The sequence below is a fragment of the Bombina bombina genome, chromosome 2 (genome assembly GCF_027579735.1).
Source record: "Bombina bombina isolate aBomBom1 chromosome 2, aBomBom1.pri, whole genome shotgun sequence".
NCBI lineage: Eukaryota > Metazoa > Chordata > Amphibia > Anura > Bombinatoridae > Bombina > Bombina bombina.
In genome coordinates this window covers 958,426,421-958,446,597 of record NC_069500.1, presented here as the reverse complement: position 1 = coordinate 958,446,597, position 20,177 = coordinate 958,426,421, and the positions used below count along the sequence as shown (strand labels likewise).

General features: G+C 34.5%; 1 protein-coding gene across 3 annotated transcripts in view; it reads right to left on the bottom strand.

The window, feature by feature from the left end:
* BMPR1B (bone morphogenetic protein receptor type 1B) overlaps positions 1 to 20,177 on the bottom strand; it is a 729,768-nt gene that overhangs the window by 211,567 nt on the left and 498,024 nt on the right. The window lies entirely within an intron of this gene.

Sequence of the window (20,177 nt, the reverse complement as noted above, 5' to 3'; positions counted from 1 at the left end):
ACATTCTAATGAATTATAATATATTAGAAATAAAATGGAATTTTAAATAAACACATTTTGAAATAGTATTTGAGAAGAAATATATTAAAATAGTATGCTATGATACAGAGAATCAAAATAAAATAGCTTCTGGATAGTCAAAATGACCCCACATATCAAAAAATAAGACTACCCCTTTATATCATAATATTTATATAATAAATTGAAATACACTAATATACTGTACATATACTGTGTATATATATATATATATATATATATATATATATATATATATATATATATATACACACACACACACACACACTGTATGCTCTCTGATATACACCCAATGTGCCATTGGGAATCTGGAAATCTGAGATGGAAGGTGTCTTTTCTTTCATAAGATGGTGAGAGTTCACAAGCAGGATTTAATACCAGTCCTTCAGGAGGAGGGAAAACACCCCATACAACAGAGCTTTAATCCCTCCCACTTTCGCATGATTCTTTAGTATTTTTTGGCCTCTAGCAAGAAGGATGGTGAAAATTGAAGTACTGATCTACAGCCCTGACCAAAAGTTTTGAGAATTACACAAATATTAATTTTTACAAAGTCTGCTGCCTCAGGTTTTATGATGGCAATTTGCATATACTCCAGAATGTTATGAAGAGTGATCAGATCAAGTCCCTCTTTGCCTTTAAAATGAACTTAATCCCCCAAAACACATTTCCACTGCATTTCAGCCCTGCCACAAAAGGACCACTTGACATCATGACAGTGATTCTCTCATAAACACAGGTGTCAGTGTTGACGAGGACAAGGCTGGAGACCACTCTGTCATGCTGATTAAGTTAAAATAACAGACTGGAAGCTTTAAAAGGAGGGTGGTGCCTGAAGAAGGTTTTGGGCACCCACGAAAATCCAACATGTGCCAGGACAGTCTCCTAAAGTTGATTCAGTTGCGGGATTGGGGCACCACCAGTGCAGCTTGCTCAGGAATGGCAGCAGGCAGCTGCCTGTCTTTTGGAGGATGGCCTTGTGTAAAGAAAGGCAGCAAAGAAGCCACTTCTCTCCAGGAAAAACATCAGGGACAGACTGATATTCTGCAAAAGGTACAGGGATTGGACTTCTGAGGACTGGGGTAGTCATTTTCACTTTTGAATCTCCTTTCCGATTGTTTGGAGCATCCAGAAAAACCTTGTCCGGAGAAGAAAAGGTGAGCGCTACCATCAGTCCTGTGTCATACCAACAGTAAAGCATCTTCAGACCATTCATGTGTGGGGTTGCTTCTCAACCAAGGAAGTGGGTTTACTCACAATTTTGCCTAAGAACACAGCCATGAATAAATAATAGTACAAAAACATCCTCCAAAAGCAACTTTTCCCAACCATCCAAGAACAGTTTGATGATGAATAAAATGCCTTTTCCAGCATGATGAAGCACCTTGCCATAAGGCAAAAGTGATAACTAAGTGGCTTGGGGAACAAAACATTGATATTTTGGGTCCATGGCCAGGAAGCTCCCCAGACCTTAATCCCATTGAGAACTTGTGGTCAATCCTCAAGAGGCAGGTGAATAAAAAAAAAAACACAAGTAATTCTGACAAACTCCAAGCATTGGTTATGCAAGAATGGGATGCCATCAGTCAGGATGTGGCCCATAAGTTGATTGACAGCATGCCAGGGTGAATTGCAGAGGTCTTGAAAATTGAGGGTCAACACTGCCAATACTGACTATTTGCATAAACTTAATGTAATTGTCAATAAAAGCATTTGACACTTATGAAAGTATTGTAATTATACATTACAGTATACCATAGTAACATCTGACAAAAAGATCTAAAAACACTGAAGCAGCAGATGTTGTGAAAATTAATATTTGTGTCATTTTTAAAACTTTTTGACCAGGACTTTACACATCAATTGAAAGGGGTTTTCAAACTGATGTGATACCCACTATCCCCCTGAGAGAACTGGGAATAGGAGAGAGGTGTGTAAAGAAGTACATTGGCAATGAGACTAAATCTTCCATGGGAGTTTGTCACTTGCCTGCCACAGATGTCGCTGGGACTGATCCTGCAGTCGCCTTCTGTTGGTGTGTCAGAGTACTTCTTTAGATCCTTTGTCAGTACATACTACACAAGATGGGCTTCTCTACTGGAAGCAGGTGTTCTGTAGCTTGGTAAGCATGGTGGAGTGACTGCTGACAGGTAACTAGGTACTTGCACTCACATAGCCCACAGGCTATTAGCATGAACATGTACACATGATTCACTTAGCTTGGGGACTCAGTTACATACACCAGATAACACTACATAAAGATTTAGGCACTGTTACACATTTACAGTGAAATTGACGTATTGTCTCTTTAAATTTGTTTCTAGTATGTAGTAAATACCAGAGTTGATTTTCAGCAGGTTGTCAGATGATCAGGAACATCCCTGAAGCTGGGGAGCTAATTTTCAGAAATTACTGAGCTTCCCTCACAGCTCAGGGAGTAAACTATGCTGTGTTTGCTCCTTTTCCTCACAGACGGTGAACATCTTTGGTGATGCACTACAATTTCTCCTCAGAGCCTTAGAGTGGTAAGCACCCTTAATAACTAGAGTTTTGTATATATTTATATATTTTTAACTCTTTAATTTATATTTTTAAATACACTGTTTCTCTTAATGAGACAGCACCCATTTCCCCCTAAAAATTCTCTCAAAGGGACTCCAGTCTTACATAGTGCTAATATATGTATGTTCTCCTGGGGGTGTTAACCCTTTCTGTGCCTGTTATACTCAAAATTGCCAACTGTTCCATTTTTGGCTTCCTGTCCCTGCCTTATAAGTGTGTCCCTTGTTCTATTTAGTCTGTATTTAGTTAATATTGTGTGCAGTTCAGTATTCCCACCACTGTGGCTTATGACTTAATTGTCTCCATTCTCTGTATGTAGGTTTTTTCTCTAGTTTTCTTTATCTATGCTGATGCTGAGTGCTCATCCGTTACACTAAAGTTTAGCAAAGTGTAGTCAGGTAAGAGGTAGCCATGTGATGTAAAATAGCAAGGTGGGTAGACTAGAATATAATGTGTGAGGAAGCAAGGCATCTGAATAGTATTGCGCAATTTTAAACATGTGTAATTGTCTTTTATTAGCTGGGAGTTTAAAGGAATAGCCTAGTCAAAATTAAACTTTCATGTTTTTGATAAAGCATGCAATTTTAAGCAACATTCTAATAATCCTATTATCAATTTTTATTTGTTCTCTTGCTATCTTTATTTGAATGTAAGCTTAGGAGCCGGCCCATTTTTGGTTCAGCACCTAGGTAACGTGTTTGCTGATTGATGGCTACATTTAGACACCAATCAGAAAGTACTACCCAGGTGATGAACCAAACTTGGGCGTGTTCCTATGTTTTCATTCTTGCTTTTTCAAATAAAGATACCAAGAGAATGAAGAAAAAATGATAATAGGAGTACATTAGAAAGCTGCTTAAAATTGCATGCTCTATCTGAATCATGACAGTTTAATTTTGACTAGACTACCCCTTTAAACATCAGGCTCTTTATGTGTTGTTACTGGAATTAACAGAACACACAAAAATAGAGATTTACTGGGGTATTTCTATGTCACTGCCCCCAATCACTGCTTCATCAAAGACCCCAAATGCCTATTTTCCTTATAAAATACTACATGCTTGTAGACTTTTAATAATGTTTTAGCAAAAGTAAAAAATAAGAAAACAAATACTCAGCATATCTACATATAATGTTTTCCATTCCAGTAGCCCCAACACAGTAGTCAGCAGGTTAAACATACCGAGGTTCTAACATTTATTTACTATATAAACTAGTGTGCTTTGTGGTGTTCTGCTATACAGATGCCAAAGGGGTAATCATTTAACCCTTGCTTGCTTATTCTGGTACTTGCTATAAAGGTATTCTTCATATGCCATTTATGTGCTTGAGTGTAAGGGAGGAGTAGAGGAGCTTGATGCTTTTTGACTGCAATAAAGGGCTATAATAGTGCAACAAAAAAATACTAAATGTTAGCACATTTATTATTGCATTTAACTATGTGTTTAAACTGTGCAAACAAATTAAACACATAGTTAAAGTTATTTCCAGAGCAGCAAGGCACTACTGGGAGACCTGAACACATCTGGTAAGCCAGTGACAAAAGAGAAATGTGTGTAGCCACCAAACAACAGCTCCCAGTGGTGCATTGGTGCTGCTGAGGGTATTTTTTTTAAATGTTGGCAACTATGTATACTGTATTTCTGCTGTCTAATTTTAGATACTTGCCTGTCCTTAAATAAATCATTATGGAGCAAACTTGTGCAGTTAAAGTCTTAAGACTTAAATAGACAGTCTACTCCCATGGACAGCGCTGCGAAATCTGTCGGCGCTTTACAAATAAAGAATAGTAGTAATAATAATACTCCAAAATGTTTGTTGTTTAAAAATATAGATAACGCCTTTACTAAATTACTACCCATTCCCCAGGTTTGCGCAACCAACATTGTTATATTAATATACTTTATAATCTTTAAACCTCTAAATTGCTGCCTGTTTCTGAGCCCCTGCAGGCCGCCATTATCTCAGGGCATTTTTATAGCTTTTCACAACTAGAAACGGCTCAGTGTGCCACATAGATAACATTTTGCTCGCTCCTGTGGAGTTATTCATGAGTCTGCACAAATTGTCTAAAATGCAAGTTTGTAAGTTTAACCGTGTTGGTTGTGCAAAACTGGAAAATGGGTAATAAAGGGATTATCTGTCTTTTTAAACAATAACATTTTTAAAGTAGAGTGTCCCTTTATCACTGACCCCTAAGAAGGGCAATTACTGACAATGTAATCCCTCCTCATATGTGTTTGTTATGAAAGGAAGTGTTGGTGTGTTCCCCTACTCAGCTTTGTAACCTACATGCGGAGTCTGTGTCTATTGCTAGACAGAGTCATGAGCATTGCATTTGCAGCAGAGAACTCAGAGATTTGTTACCCACCAGGGGTTATCCCCTGGACAGTTCTACGGAGCTGTCTCCAAACTTAAAACAGTACATTGACTCTGCAATTTCACAACTTTGCTTTCACCTGTGAAACACAAATGCATGAACATCCCTAAGGAGCGACATGTCTAGATACACTGTACAATTTATAATTAGAATCCTCCTCCTCAGCCGAGGACGATTATTCTGAAACCCAGGACCCCCTTCTTACAAAAGATGTGTCTTTTAATTTTAAATTGGAGCACACACACACTGATTGCATGAAGTTTTCATTTGTCTTCCAAATTGAGGACCCTCTGCCAATTATGATTGAATCCATCTGCATAAGCAAGGATGTAGTTTCAGCTATTGCATTAGGGAATTACACTCACATGAATTGTAATAACCATTTATTTTCAAAGTTTTAGTACAGTCACAAGTACCTTTATTCATACAAATATACAGAACACAGAATATCAGTTTATCCACCCTACCCCCATTCAAGAAACAACATTTAGGCACATAGTGCACAGACAGTTACTCTAACTGGTTGTTCACAGTCAAGAAGGCAGCCAAACATGGAAGGTTACAAAACTGAGGACTTAGATGTCATGCAAATGAAAAGTATAGCACACCCTCATACCAATTCCAGTTGAAACGTGTACAGTATCTGCATTTTTGTCTACATAAAAATCAGCCAATAGAATGAGAACTGCTTAAATCCTATTGGCTGATTTGAACAACCAATAGGATTTCAGCAGCCCTAATTCTTATTGGCTGATTCATATTTTTAGCTAATAGGAATGCAATGGTACCCCAGTATAAAAGGGGTACCTTGCATTTCAAACCTCAGTGTGTGGCGGTGGCCGAATGAGGGTTGAACCTAAACTTTAGATTGAGTAATCATATAGGATACTATAAATATTGGAATGTAATTCAATGTGAGTATAAATTATGTGTTTCAACTTCAACTTGCAAAATTGCATTACAAACGTTTATTAAATATATTCCAAAAAAATAATAATTCAGTTCTTCTCAAAAAATTTTTTTTGTATATGGTCGGGACTCGCAGTGGGCAGGGCTAAACTTCCTCGCAGCCTACCGGGCAATTGCCCGGTATGCCCTATGGCCAGTCTGGGCCTGTATATTATAGAGGTCCCCTCTGTCACACACAAAGCCACCTTCGCAAATCCTTATATACAGATATATATATTATAGAGGTTCCCTCTGTCACATACACAGCCCCCTCCCCAGTTCCTTATATTCAGATATATATTATAATTTATAGAGTTTCCCCTTGTCACACACACAGCCCCCTCCCCAGTTCCTTATATACAGAAATATATTATAGAGAGTCCCCCACTGTCACAAACACAGACCCCTCCCCAGATCCTTATATACAGATTTATATTATAGATATTATATTATTATTTAAACGCGTTTATCTTTCCATTGAACCAACGAGAGAGTCTGGGGAAACAGTTTTTAAGACACCCGGAAATCGCAACGAAGAGACGACCGAAGGATTACTGGACGGACCCTCCTGAGGTCTAAGCGCATTTCCGCCAGCGTGCTAAAGAACGCTACAAACAGAGCGGAGTTAAACCAGACCAAAAAATCCTACAGGAGTCCTATGGGAGTTTGTTTCTTCACATTACAAAAAGTAAGACTTTGTTTGCTACTATATAATCTACATTTAAGGATTAACAAATAAAAAGCATTTACCGGTATCTGCTGAGGTATCTTCAAAGACTGATGTGAACATATTTGGAGATCAAAATTAATGGAAAGTTTTGCCTTACTGTAAAAACAGTGTCTATTATTTCAATTGCTATAGGATTCTATAAGCCTTTAAGCATTTATAGGTATATGACCACTGTGTAACTATTCATGGTTCATTTGCAAGTGTATTTGCACAGAGTTTTTGAACATAAATGTAATTTTCTTTAATTTAGCCATAAGTAATATAATTTCTTGGGATTTTAAGATTTATTTTAGATATCAGAAGTGAGTGTTTTAATTGTTTTGTGAGGTTATATTATATTATATATATATATATATATATATATATATATATATATATATATATATATATATATATAAATATATATATATATATATATATATATATATATATATATAGATAGATAGATAGATAGATAGATAGATAGATACATTTAGTTATTTTATGACTGGCCAGTCAAGTTTTTATAAAGAATCAATTCATTTTAAAGACAGGAAATATTTTATTTCATACAGAGTTAATATATAGCATCACAAAAAGGTTGATACATGGTTTTAATTTTACAATTAGTATTTTTATAATATATTTACATTGCTTATACAATAAAGTAGTTATTATATTGATATATCTCTCTCTTTTTCTCTTTTTTTTCTCTTAGTTTCAATTTTTCTTTAATTGTAGCTTTAAGACTAACTTGCTGGTTCCTTTTAGGGCGAGCTCTTTTAGGCGCAACCACGCTTACACCATTTCCTACACCGATTTGTCTGACTTGTCAGTCCGCCCCTGGGCACAGCCTTGCTTAGGAGTTGCAATTATTGGGGGGGACAAACACAAAGGTATTTAGGATTAATAATTCAAAAATAACAAGCTCTTACAAATTATGTAATCACCCACTTAACCTCATTTATGGACAATCACCATTTACTTCAGCCTGTAAGCTCCAAAACCTTTTCATTTCATTGCACACCATTGAAAATATAATTAACTATAAAACTCACACCATTTGCATAGATCTGCATTTTAATGTATAACCTCTTTACAGTGCTGCATAATTCCAAAAGTCAACAGTTTTCTTTTTTTATCACACATTTAAACCAAATGTGAACATCTGAAATGTTTGTCATGCTGTGACTAATTAAACTTTATTTAATTGAATGCTTATTTGATCTTAAGAACGTCAACTGCCATTATAAAATTAAATGTATTTCGAGATCAGTTTTGCTTAATTTCTAGCAGATTTTAAAGCTACAGCATCTTTTGTGAAAGCAAACAGGGCTTTTGTTCATTGTAAAAAGTATATAGTTAATTCCTTTAAGAATTACCCAGTTGTTTAGGACCGGAGGAACTGCTTACCAGGCATGATGCTAATAGACAAGTCATTGTATTGGGGTATCTAGGTATATCCAATCCTACCCTTTAAGGAAAGGCTTTTGTTTTGCCAGATGTGCACAACCTATGAAAGAGAGATGCACGACAGCTGCCCACCCTATGTTCCTTAATCCTGAAAACTCCTTCCTGCTGAAAACTTGTTAGTTCCACAGAATGTAAACTATGTCAAATAAGTACAAAGGACTCTTTTACAATTTTAGCTATAAGCCGGATGTAGGAAAACATATAACTCAAAAAAAAAGATGAACATTTTTTTTTCTACTTTTTGTCTTCTCACATTATATTACATTAGATAGTGACATTTGTCATTTAAATCACAAAAAAACAAAAAAAACAAAAACAAATATGGAATCAGTAAGTGGATGTTTCAATAATACTTTATATTTAAAATAAAATGATTGACAGGTACACCACACACACAACTTTAAAGTGAAGGTCAATTTTGATGAATTAGTGCCCGGTTTTTAATAATCCTATTAAAAACAAGGGCACTTTAATTCATCAAAATTGACATTTCACTTGTTTTCTTCAAAAACTTAACTTTTAATCCTGGCAGCCACTCCAGCACTTCCTCCGCCCGTCGCAAGCCGTCTTCATGGGTCCAAAATGATGAATCCGGCTTCCTCCAATCACAGGCCAAGATTCCCATGGTGGGGAAGCCGTGATTGGAGGAAGTCGGATTCGGGAATCGCTGGAGCGGCTGCCAAAATGAAAAGGTAAGTTTTTGAAAGAAAAAAGAGTGAAATATCAATTTTGATTAATTAAAGAGCTGTTTTTAATAGGATTATTAAAAACCGGGCACTAATTCTTTAAAATTGAACTTCACTTTAAGTTATTTTTTATAATTTTAACTAGAAAAATATATATTATTTCTTTGTTGCATTTTTGTTTCCAGAAAAGTTTTATAGAAGTTATAAATTAATAATACAAATAGAATTATGAAACACAAAACGTATCAGAAGCATAACATAGTGTATAGTAGATATACTGTCATATGTTCACAAAACCTAAAAAAACAATGCATATTCAAAATCATTCAAGCTCTATGTCTCAGCATTCTCTTTGTCTTCTATTTTAATGTCACTTATTTTTCTTAATATTATCAGTGTTCCTTTCCTACCTCTTTCTACTCTTCCTTTTTATTGCCCCTTTCTCTGACACAAGGTGCCAACAGACATTTAAAGGGACAGTGTACCCTACATTTTATTCCTAATGATCAATTTTACCTGCTGGAGTATATTAAATTGTTTACAAATAGCTCCTTTATTTTTATTTCATCATTTGAAAGAGCTGATTTTACCTGTGGTGTCCCTGCATATACTGAAAGTTTCTATACTTAAAGGGACACTGAACCCAAATTTTTTCTTTTGTGATTCAGATAGAGCATCCAATTTTAAGCAACTTTCTAATTTACTCCTAATATCAAATTTTCTTCATTCTCTTGGTATCTTTATTTGAATAGCAAGAATGTAAGTTTAGATGCCGGACCATTTTTGGTGAACCTGGGTTGTTCTTGCTGATTGGTGGATTAATTCAACCGACCAATAAACAAGTGCTATCCAGGGTACTGAACCAAAAATAGCTTAGATGCCTTCTTTTTCAAACAAAGATAGCAGGAAAATGAAGAGAAATTGATAATAGGAATAAATTAGAAAGTTGATCAAAATTGCATGCTCTATCTTGATCATGAAAGAAAAAAATTGGGTTCAGTGTCCCTTTAAGTACTGGCTATTAGAGATGTGAAGGGATGAAATTCAGGGAAATTTCTTAACCTGAATATTTGTTTCCTGCACTATTCGTTTTTTGTTTAATTTAAAATGAAACAAAATCAAGTTTTTGTTAAACATTTACATTCGTTTTCATTAAAACAAATGTAAATGTTTCAAAGCTAATGGTGAAAAGTTCACCTGTAGTGACAATACTTACCTTAATGTGCTCTCCAGAGTATGGGCAGCATGTTAAGGTAAGCATTAAGTGCTTAAAAAAATAAAATAGAGGAAACAAATGAATACTGATGAAAATGTGTTTCCTTTATTTTCATTGGTGCATTCTTTTAGATTTTCATTTCATTTAACATCTGAAAACAAATGCACATCTCTGCTAGCTATAGAAAAGCTTAGTAAACATAGCCAGCAGAATAAATTACGCTCCAAGTGGGGGTTAGGAGAGCTAAGTAATAAAATGTTAATTTTCAGTTGTTCTTAGGCAGAGTTAATATAAAGAAGCATCAGTGTGTACAGAAAGTGATACCATAAGGAGATCTGATTTCCCTGCAAGCTCAAGCCATTTTAATGGATTGCATTTCCAAAAAAACAAAAGCAGCTGTTTCATATTCAAAAATAAATCCAAAGAAGCAATTTCTCATACATGTTATACACTGCAACTGGTATAACAAGTAATTGGAAACCTATTAAGGGAAAACACGACAGTGTCCCTTTAAATAAAGTTGCTGGGCATAGGCACATTAACATAAAGAAGAAGTCAAACCTGTGATAACCAAGATTGATAATAAAGTTACATAACTATAAACACTTAAGGTCTTAACTTAAAGTGAAGGTAAACTTTGATGAATGAAAGCCCGTTCTTTTAAATACTATTAAAAACAGGGGCACTTTCATTCATCAAAGTTTACAAAGCAGCCATTTGGTTTAAAAACTTACCTTCTTTTCACAGCCGGAGCAGCTTCCCCCACCTGGAGATCCTCTCTTCACACGTCATCAATGACTAATCCAGCTTCCTCCAATCATGGCATGGCCTCAGGCAATGACTAACCTGGGGGGAAAGCTGTGATTGGAGGAAGCCGGATTAGTTATTGCTGACGTGTGAAGAGAGGATCACCGGGTGGGGGAAGCTGCTCTGGCTGTGCAAAGAAGAGAGGTAAATTTTTAATCAAAATGGCTGCTTTGTAAACTTTGATGAATGAAAGTGCCCCTGTTTTAATAGTATTTTTAAAAAACGGGCTTTCATTCATCAAAGTTTACCTTCACTTTAAGTAGATGCTAAATGTTTATAAGTGCTGAGAAAATGAATGGCTCCAGAGAATGATATTCCATTGTCACTGCTAATATTAAACTTCATTAAAACTGCTATTTTTCAACAAATTATGTGCTGTAATGTGAAGAAAGAATATAATATTTTGCATTAATGTATATCTGATCTAAATTTGAACAAAACGGGAAAAAGAGACTTCATGTCTCCCCATCTTTCTACATCCGAGGCAGCCAATCAATTACTCTAGAATGCCATTGAAACTCCACAGCTAAGGCTCCTCCGATTTAAACCCATCTTTTGCTAACAAAATTTATTGTTGGCGCTCTACAAATAACTGATAATAATAATAATCCCATGTCAAACAACAAAGGTAAGTTTATTCTAAATTGAGAATAAATATGCTTTGAATCTAGAGATTCTAGGAAGTCCATAATACTGAATATGTCTATCCACCTTGGCCTACACAAATATCCCCATGTGCTAGCCAGAGCAAGTTTTGCTGCCATGAAGGGATGCACAAAAAATTGATGTCCTGGAAGCAAAGGATTGCCTAAATAAAGTTGAAAAAGATTGCCTAAATAAAGATAAAATAATACCACCTGGGTTTGTTAGAGAGGAGAAAGTGGGCACCCATAACAAAGTATCATTAGAGATTAAAAATGAGGGGTAGCAGAACCTCAAGCATTTTACTACTACTAATGGTGATGCATATAGGACTTTAATGCATTTTTTTAAACTCTTCTGGTATGCTGGATTTCAACAGAGTTGCAAACATGTAGAACCAGAATATTAAGTAGGTGTCTGGTGTTGTCTGGGCCTTGTCTCCCCAGAGTAAAAACAACTTGATTTTAGTCAACCAGGGATGGTAAAATACTCAACCGAGAACCAGGATTTTTGCAAAAACCTTTGTATCACAGTTGATCAGAGATGTAGTGTGGTAATTGATGCACATTGTAGAGTCTTTTCCTGGTTTAGAGATTGTGATGATGTGAACGAATAGGTAATCTTGTGGAAGAGAGCTCCATTGGCATGCTAAGGAGAAGACTTTGGATAACAAAGGGATCAACTGTAACTAAAATTTGTTATAAAAAAGATTGGTATACACATTTTGCCCTGGGAACTTATGAGTGACTTAATAGTAAACAATTTTTTCCTCTTAGACGAGGGGAAAATTTAGCCTTCAGTGAGTCTAAGAAAGTTAATTAAAGAGAGGAAATGATTAATAGCTTCTACAGAGGAGGTTCAGAATCTTAAGTGGAACTCAAACTTGAGAGCAACACAAAACTCACCCCTTGTGATATGAGTGATCACAATGCACCCTGCACCTTCCATTGAAAGTATAAAGTGCACTAAAAAAAAGTGCGCTCTAAAACAAAGTGGGTTACATTAATATTTTCTGGTAAATCTTTTTTACTATTCACTTGTAATCAGAATGTGCGCTATTCTTAGTGTAGGGTTGCATTATGTATTGAGATTGCATTCCATTTGTAATTTAACCCTATAAATATTCCAGGCAAAGACTTAAATTAAATAAAGTCTTAAATGACTTTAACACCCTTTTAATATGATACTGGTTGTCCATCATGCAACTGCTTGAGACAATAGTGATTTATATCTACTTCTAAAAATTTGACATTAAAGTAATATTGACAAATGTCAGAATTATTATTTGTTATTAAGTTTATGTATACATATAACATGCTTGTAAATTCTAGAGGGAAAATATAATTTATCATAGTTTTTGTACATACAGTATAGATTTTCTAATTCCATCCAATACATATTTACATTGTCCTGTACATATTTTTTCTATTATTTTAAACATGACAATAACTTTTCCCACAGTAATTTAAACAAAATTGGCAATAAAAGGAGTAATTCTATTGTTAAATATAACTGCACTTAACTGGTCCATACAGAATGTTTAACAGCAAAATGGCATTAAATTAACTCCAGGTGCGGAACATATATGTCCAACATGTTTTGAATTCCTGGCTATGTAAAATATTTTCCTATTATATGTTCATTTTAACAATGCATTACTGCGTTACAGCTGTGCTTCTCGTGTTAGAAGCATTGCAACCATATACTACACATAGAGTATTTTCCAATGTAGAAATATGACAGCATATATATATGCTGCCAACTGAAATGGTTAAAATCTATTTTATAAAATAGACTGTGAGCTAAAGCTACGAAAAGATCATTTAAATCAATTATCCTGATTTAAATGGACAATATTTTTTTTTTTATATATACACACACATATATATATATATATATATATATATATATATATATATATATATATATATATATATATATATACATACATAAATGGATGTTGCTTCAATTTAACTAAATTAATATCCGAATGAATGCTCCAACAAAATAACTAAATAAAAAAATATTGAGGGAATTTGTCAGTTTTCATTCATTTTCTATAAATTACATTTAATGGGTTCAATACTTACTCTTTGTGAGCTGGAGAGCCACGCTAACCGGCTCCCCTTGTTCACAAAGCCCACGGTTGCAGTAATTGGAGGCTTAGCATGGCGGCTCCCAGGGCCTGCGCTGAAGAAGAAGGTCCTTTAGTGCAGGCCCTGGGAGCCGCTGCACTAAGCCTCCAATTAGTGCGTCCAGGCTCTGTGAAGAAGAGAAGAAGGTTAGCACTGATCTCCTGCGCTCTAAAGGTAAATAGAACGCTACAGGTGAACTTTTTAACTTATACCTTTGGAACATTCATTTAACAAAAACAAATGTAAATGTTTTACGAATATTCAGTATTCGCTTAATTTAAAACAAAATAAATAGTGAATAGTGCAGACAGAAAATATTTGGGGAAACTATAATGCATAGTAAATATTATTAAATAAGTACTACATTATAAAAGATCTGCAGAAAAAGATAAATTATATAAAATAATTAAAAATGTTACTTTATCAGTAGATTTTGTTTCTATTTCAAAGCAGTACAGGGATAAACCCATTTAGTATATTTATATATACATATATACATACATATACAAATACATATATACATATGCATATACATATATATATATATATATATATATATATACAGTATAAAACGATACTAAGAAAAATAACAATGAGATCTTTAAAAGTAGCAGATAAAGAATGTTCTTCTGTATTCTTTAAGAGACATCACTTGCAATTTGAAGCTGAACTGCATGACTTGGCTTTATGCATGTTTTTTTTGGTTACACTTTGACTTCCTAATTTGACACATTGAGCAGCACTTCCTTTTACGTCTCCCTTAGGGACTACCTTAACAATTTAATAATAGTCACAAACATCTGGCCAGACTAATCAGAATATTCATTACTTAAAAATCAAGGAATAACTGCAAAATAGTATTCCAAATTGTACTCTTGTTCTCTTCTCACATAGGAATTACATACTGATATATATTTTTGCTATAATATTTGCTTCATAAAATTATTACACCAAGTTATTTTATCCAACGCTGTGAGGCATATGACATGAGATCTGTAGAAATTGTCTTGTGTGCTCAAGAAGACTATTGGCCAGATTACAAGTGGAGTGGTAGTTAACGTTCAAGTACATCAAAGGCTGCTTAAAACTATGCTTCCAATTCAATTATTATATCCAATATTTAAGACATTTTCCACACCAGTAATCTGTGCATGATATTCCCATGGGATGTGATGGTCTTTAACAACATAATCACCTGGGAGGAGCTTCTCCAAGTTTTTAAATCTATCCCAAACAACAGGCCCAAGGCTCTATGGTTTTCTTGCTCCAAAAAGTTCCTTGACATTTAGTCCTATCATTTAGCATGTCTCTTTCTATATATCATTGTCAGCTACAAGCTATTCAAGGATGTTAATCTGGTAGATTTAATAGAAATTTCTAAGGAAAGGAAGGTCAAAGGTCTTACCAAGTTTGATGATGTTTTGACCTGGGATGAAAATATTCCCTCAAGGCACATACTGTTACTATATGAATCTGCAACACTTTATCCTCTGTTCCAGCCATACCAATCACATTATATATATATATATATATATATATATATATATATATATATATATATATATATATCATTACATTTCCCTCTGAATTGTCATGGATTGCACATGATCATCTTTTACTTAGGCTTATAGTATTTTGTATGGTGTTGGCCGAAAATTATATACTATCCATGTATCACAATTCATAATTTTAATATATCAGAAAGTGAGTTCTCTTGAATTTTATGAGCACTGACTGTCAATTGACAGCCTGGTGTTCAGTCATGTCATCAGTTTTCCAGCTAAGGTTTCCAAGTGAACTAATATTGGTACAGAAGACGTTTGCAGACTCCTCACAATACTTCATTGGCCAGCCCTTCCTTGTCTTATGAAAAATAACTAAAGAAAATAGCTTTCAAATGCAGTATCCTTGATATTTATGACAAATCCACTAAACAATGTTGTTACCTTAAAAAAGTAAAAGAAAATACGTTAAAGACATAATGGGAATCAAGTTAAGAAAACTGAAAGATTTGCATGTATTTGTATAAAAATTCAAGATTTTTTTTCTCTTTCTTCCTTTACTCTCTGTCTTTTGTCTTTACTTTTTTTCTTGCAGACCTTCCAACATTTTAAAGCTAGAATCCAGGACTGGAAGGCCAGTTTATAAACAGGTTGAGGGTGGAGTTAATAAGGCCTGGAAGCATGTCTGGTCAGTGTAACCCATGGCATTTCTAGATTAATCACTAGTGGACTTTGTGAAATCCATATATTTCTAAAGAGAAAGAGTGGACAGAAAGACAATGGGAAAAGCTCCTCAATGGGGCCATAAAATGTTTAAAAGCTGGGGATTGTGCTAATTTATTACCATATTTTAATATAGACAAAAAATGGTAACACATTAGAGTACAGCCCCCACTTTCCCAAAATAGCAGCACGTCTTCAGATCATTATTCTCTTAATAAACTGAGAAAGCATGTCTGTTTAAATAAACATGATCAATAAATAATTTTTACATATGCTGTATTTGACTTGCTAGTCATTTTCACATTATTTTAAATGATCATTTATTTGTAAAATTCTGTATTTCTGGATACATATGAAATTTAAGTGTTTATTAATTCAGATTAATTGCCCATAAATATATATTGTGATAAAATATGTGATAAGAAATAGTCATTAGCAATACGGTAATATCTGGGTTATAATCATAATACATATGATGTATTTCAATTTAATTTAAAGTGTTAAAAAGCATTTATACCTAAAACCCAACAAAAATTGGTAACTAAATATAAATAAGTAAAAAAAAATATATTGTTTAAAAAAAACAAACAAGGTAATCTTTGTTTTTGAAGAATAGCTCATCTCTAAACACATGGTTAGCTTCACTAGATAATGTAATCAATATAAATGATAATTTCATTTGCAATTACAATTTAGAAAAGGGGCACTGAAAAGGTACACTATGCCAAGTAACTGCTATCAAATTATAAAATTACATATGTGTTTCTGTGTCTAATATCTGACATCCATATGCATGTTAAAATGGAAGAATAGCAGACACATTATGTGAAGCAAGATGTTGTGACTCATTGTACATAGAGGGAAACAACATAAGCAACAGCCAATAAGAGCCACTTATATTTATGTTTATAAATATTTTTTTTCTAATTTTGATACTTAAAGGACCAGTCAACACATTAGATTTGATTAATCAACAAATGCAAGATAACGAGACAATGCAATAGCACTTAATAGTCTGAGCTTCAAATGAGTAGTAGATTTGTTTATAACAAATTTCAAAGTTTTGTATATTTCCACTCCCCTTGTACCATGTGATAGCAATCAGCCAATCACAAATGCATATACGTATAGTCTGTGAATTCTTGCACATGCTCAGTAGGATCTGGTTACTCAAAAATTGTAAATATAAAAGATTGTGCACATTTTTTTTAATGGAAGTAAATTGGAAAGTTGTTTAAAATTACATGCTGTATCTGAATCATGAAAATTTAATTTAACCTGAGTGTCCCTTTAAATCAAAAGTTAAAATGTGTCAACATATACAATTGTTCAACATTAGTAGCACCCCAAGTAAATACAAGTTGAACATTATTTCATATACTGTATGTTCCATAAATATGATTGGTTGATGCACAGTGATATGTTTATCCTAATTGTGGTCACCCTAGAGTGCAATTAGCATTACTATGAGTGTTCTGTAATTAATAAAATATGTTACATGAGAGATCTACTAATGAAACTTTCTTCTTCAAAGCACATGAAGAACCTTCCATCATAAACTAAACACATGACTGTGCTTCACTACTGCAAATCAAATTACAAATTATCATTCCTTGTGCACCGCTTATTTAATTAAGTTCAGTAAATGTGATTATTCTTCAAAAACACTACAATCATATATCCTTTTCCATTTATGGCACTCAAGTCAGGCTTCCCTAATTTACCAGTTTAGGGCCGAATTACAAAGAGCATGCTAATGATAGTGCGGGACACTACAAGCAGTGTCGCTGGACTGCGCTAACATTAGTTTGCAACTGATATTAGCTTAGTTATAAGTTATGGGTGGGTATGAGCGAAAGCCCACATAGTGTTGGAAGGAATAGCTCTGAGCTTTTTTGTTAAACAATATAAAATTGATATTAAAATAAATATGTAAAATGGTTAAAAAGGAATATGGTATGCATATATGTGTATATATATATATATATATATATATATATATATATATATATATATATATATGCATAAATTAGGTACTGGCAGGACCAAAGATGGCCACCATTAGTGGTAGTGGGAGGGTTAGAGAACTGTTTAGTAGGGATCACGGAGGATTACGAGGATTTAGGGGGATTACTACACTGCAGAAAAAGAACAAAAAAAAACTAAACTGCTTACTAGCAGACTGTTTGCCAGTACATAAGATGGTGGGGATGAGTGTGCGTGGGGAGGGAAGGGGGGAGGGTCAAGAGCTGTTTTGGAGGGATCAGGGGGTGTCAGGTGGGAGGGTAATCTCTTCACTACAGCTAAAATTAGCCCTACAAGCTAACTGATTAATCCCTTCAGTGCCAAGAATTTCAGAAGTGTGGTGCGCAGCTGCAATTAGCGGTCTTCTAATAACCAAAAACCATTGGGAAAGCCATGCATATCTGCTATTTCTGAACAAAGGGGATTCCATAGAAGATTTTACAATCATTTGTGTCATGAGTGCATAAGCGGTATGTAAATAATTTCAGTGAGAAACCCAAAGTTTGTAAAAACGTTAACAATTTTTTTTTATATATATATATGATCACATTTGACTGTGAAATGGTGACATGAAATATACCAAAATGGGCCTAGATCAATACCTTGGGTTATCTGCTTAATAATATATATAAAAGGTTTGATAGGTAGATTAAAAAAAAATAAAACAAGGCTATTTTTTTGTTTAAATGGAGTGATAGCGAATATTCTAAAATGTAAAAAGTCCCTATAGCGAAGGGGCTAAATATTAAACTTGTGTATTACAATAACTATACTATGATGCCATACACTTAACGTGTGTGTGTGTTTGTGTGTGTTAGCTGCAGATTAAGTTCAAACATAAATTGATTTAATTCAAAGGCATCTTTAATGGATAAGCAAATTTGGAGAAATTTGCCAGTTTTGTATGCTGCCTCACATCACTATAAATTGTATTAACAACTTGATTTGAAAAATGTGCTCAGGCAGTAGCATCTATGATACAAAGCTTTACATTGCATTATAACATTGTTTTATGGACATAGTGAATATCAAATGACACACATGTGCAAGCGGATTGTTCAATACCTTATGCCATTTTCATTACATTACAGTTTGGTTGATAATGACATAAATTATCATAAATTAAACGTAGCAGCTATGTTGAGCTGGAGTTATTGCGAAGTTTGTTAAATGAATAGGAAAAGCAAAATTAAAGGAACATGAAACTCCAAATTTTCCTTTCATGATTCAGACAGAACATGATTTTAAACAACGTTCCAATTTGCTTCTATTACCTAAATTGCTGAATTGTCTTGGTATTCTTAGTTAAAAAGCATGGTTAATTTTTTTAATGCCCCCCCATTTCCCCCCAAAATTAAGTGTGTAGTGGCTATAATCAATTAAAAAATATTAGCATCTATTTAAAAAAAAAAAAAAACTGCAATAAGCAGTTTTTAGGGGTTAAAAGTGGAGTGAGTGGGGTGTTAGAAAAAAAACAGCACTGAAAAGTGCCTTTACATTACGGTCTATGGGAACTGTGTGTTACTGTAAATGCATAAGCTTATATAAATATATATTTATGTGTTAATATGTGTATATAAACATATTAACACATACACACATACATGCATATGTATATAAGCATATACATATATATATATATATATATTTAAATTTGTTGCCCATCGCTAGTGATGTCGCGAATTGTTCGCCGGCGAATGGTTCCTGGCAAACATAGGCCTAGATTTGGAGTTCGGCGGTAGCCGTCAAAACCAGCGTTAGAGGCTCCTAACGCTGGTTTTGGCCGCCCGCTGGTATTTGGAGTCAGTGATTAAAGGGTCTAACGCTCACTTTACAGCCGCGACTTTTCCATACCGCAGATCCCCCTACGCCATTTGCGTATCCTATGTTTTCAATGGGATCTTTCTAACGCTGGTATTTAGAGTCGTTTCTGCAGTGAGCGTTAGAGCTCTAACGACAAAACTCCAGCCGCCTGAAAATAGCAGGAGTTAAGAGCTTTCTGGCTAACGCCGGTTTATAAAGCTCTTAACTACTGTACCCTAAAGTACACTAACACCCATAAACTACCTATGTACCCCTAAACCGAGCTCCCCCCACATCGCCGCCACTCGATAAAAATTTTAACCCCTAATCTGCCGACCGCCACCTACGTTATACTTATGTACCCCTAATCTGCTGCCCCTAACCCCGCCGACCCCTATATTACATTTATTAACCCCTAATCTGCCCCCCACAACGTCGCCGCCAGCTACTTAAAATAATTAACCCCTAATCTTCCGACCGCAAAGCGCCGCCACCTACGTTATCCCTATGTACCCCTAATCTGCTGC